Below are 2,862 nucleotides of genomic sequence, written 5' to 3'. Positions count from 1 at the left end.
TATTTACACAAGGCAAATGTGACACTTTTAAAGGCAGGAGTCAGTTAGATTTATATCAGCATCAAGCAATAACAAAGTGGTTGGACCTAGTTCTGTTATAGAATCAATCTTCGGAAGCCTTTCTAAAAAGTGAAAGGCTCACTAGATTTTCATATTTATTTGAGAGTTCAAATAGATATAAATTATATTAGCCAATTTATATATTTTGATTTCATTACTGAGAACTCTATTTTGAATATCTGTGATCTGATTAAAAAGCCACAAATCTTCACCAGACTTTATCCTAGCATTCATTATGTTAATTTACTAAGCCTTTGGTATTGATTGGAGATAATGATATCAGAAAGGCTTGGAATAGCAACCTCTGGAGCATAGATAATTTTCTGATTAAATGCTAGTTGATCAGGCCTGGAGTGTACAGCTCTCACTAGAGTGTCACTTAAACTAATACGTGAAGAATATCACTGGTGTGTGTTGAAGTATTTTAAGTTACAGAACTCATAACACCTGCTACTACGGGCTGCATATTTGTGTGTTTCCCTTCTCCCTTACCCGCGGCTCCCTAAATCATTTGTTGAAACCATAATCCTCAATTTGGAGATGGGACCTTTTGGGATATAATTACATCACGAGGGTAGAGACCCCATGAAGGGGTTAGAGCTTTTATAAGAAGAGGCCAGAGAGCTAGCCAGCTCTGTCTCTGCCATATGAGCACAACACAGCAAGAAGACGATGATCTGTGAACCAGGGACTTCATGAAGAACTCTACCATTCTGGAACCCTGATCACAGACTCCAGCCTCCAGAACTGTGAGAAATAAATGTTTGTTTTCTAAACCACCCAGCCTATGATATTTTGCTACAGCAGCCCAACCGGACTAGGACACCTGCTGTGGTTAACATCCCAGACTACTAGCTAATGGAAACCTCACTGAGGTCCTCCCTTATTCCTGGTCAACTGAACAGAACAGACCCATATATATGCATTAAAAATGATGTGCTATGGGTACCCCTTTATAATATTTTTGTTTAGGGGAGAGCATGAACGCAATTCCCCAGTACCACAAATTGTGCATTTGAGTTTCCCACATTTGGGGAAACTGCAGTGGTCAGCACATCCGGAGTGCAATGGATAAGCCTCACCCTGGGAAAACCACTTTTGTGATCATGGTATCTCCCCTGCTAGGTAAGTACGTGTGGTACCCCTTTAAAACAACGAGAACATTTACATTGAGTCCCATCAAAATGGTCTTGTTACATTGCATTTACGCTGATTAACTCATTCATATTCCTCAGGAGGAAAGCTTCAGTTTGTAAAATAGTCCAAAATGTAATATGTCAAAGTGCAGCATATATTTAATGACATAATTTGATTAATAGTGCTTTAGAGAACACACTTGACATTTACTTAGGAAATTTGATTCTGCTGAGAATTGTTTGTCACTAAAAGTGTAATCTAAATTTATATTGATGTTATCTTCTGAAACCAAAATTGCCTTTCCTTCAATAAACAAATCACGCCAATTTTAGTCTTCTTCTTTTTTTTTTTTTAAATTGGGATTTGATGAGTATTTGTGGGTTGTTCTTCAACAACACCAGATAGCATACAGGATGACCATTTCACTACTGCGAGATAGAGAGCATCTTTCAGTACCGGGCAACATTGCAACAAATTTTAGAAACTTCCATTGAGATCTATGTTTCAAACAGTGTTTTAAAAAATATGAACAGCTCACACAACTTGCCAAGGCTTTTCTCTTTATTTTCTGGTTAGACTAACATTGGCTTTATTTTATTACATTGTTAGTGAAATGTGATAGTAGAACACGTAAGTTCAACTTGAATATTACAAATAATAGTTTTTCTCCTTACCAGAGTGTACCAATGAGTACAGGGATTCCCACCCCTGTGCATTGGTCTGCTGTATAAGTCAACTGATAGACCACGAGAGAATTTCTAAATATTCTTCAGAATACCCCCTTTATCACTGATGGGAAAAGGAGCAAGAGTCATCAGGTGAGACTCATTACCGAAGGAACCCAAATGACGTGTGCAGAGCTTTGCTGAGCAATTTGCTGTGAGGCTGGGGCTAGAGTAGAAATAGGTTGCCCAATAAAATACAGAATTCCCAGTTAAATTTGAGATTTAGATAAATGAATGGTTTTTTTAGTATAAGTATATATGTGTATAAATATGTGTTGGACATATTCACACTAAAATATTATTCCTTATTTACTAAAATTTAAGGTCCTCTGTATTTTTGTTTGTAAAGTCTGGAAACTCAAGGCAGGAGGTGGGGGAGATAGGAAGTCTATATTTCAATTTCTGTCTTTATTTGTTTATTGTAAATTGTTTTTTTCTTAATGGTGATCTTAAATGGAAGCTCCTTCAGAAAATCATTTTGAACTGAGATTTAGAGGGTTGCTTTTATTTCTACCTAAAACTTTGTGAATTTTTCTTTCTGAAATTTGAAAATCAAAGTAATGAGAAATGCACTTTTGGTTGTTTGGAAATGAGTAACTCCGGGACATTGAAAGGGGGAGGTCGCCCTGACCGGTTGCTCAGTGGTTAAAGCTCTGCCTGCGGTCCAGAGAGACCCGGGTTCGGTTCCCGCTAAGGGCACGTGTCTCGGTTGCAGGTAGTCCCGGCCCAGGTTGGGTCGTGCGGGAGGCGGCCACTCGATGTGTCCCTTTCACGTTGATGTTTCTCTCTCTCTCTCTCTTCCTCTCTCTCCCTCCCATTCTGTCTGAACAACAACAATAAAAAATAGTCCTGGGCGAGGATTAAAAAAAAGGGGGGGCCCTGGCCGGTTTGGCTCAGCGGTTAGAGCGTCCACCTGCGGTCCAGAGAGACCCGGGTTCGG

General features: G+C 39.2%; 1 non-coding gene across 1 annotated transcript; it reads right to left on the bottom strand.

The window, feature by feature from the left end:
- Positions 1-1,029: 1,029 nt before the first annotated feature.
- LOC118624875 lies at positions 1,030-1,193 on the bottom strand. The gene has a single exon (XR_004958536.1). It is a non-coding gene; the product is annotated as a U1 spliceosomal RNA (small nuclear RNA).
- Positions 1,194-2,862: the final 1,669 nt, after the last annotated feature.

Source organism: Molossus molossus, unplaced genomic scaffold (genome assembly GCF_014108415.1).
Source record: "Molossus molossus isolate mMolMol1 unplaced genomic scaffold, mMolMol1.p scaffold_m16_p_10, whole genome shotgun sequence".
NCBI classification, from domain to species: domain Eukaryota; kingdom Metazoa; phylum Chordata; class Mammalia; order Chiroptera; family Molossidae; genus Molossus; species Molossus molossus.
Note: the sequence above shows the minus strand (reverse complement) of the source record. Positions and strands in the feature narration are given on the sequence as shown.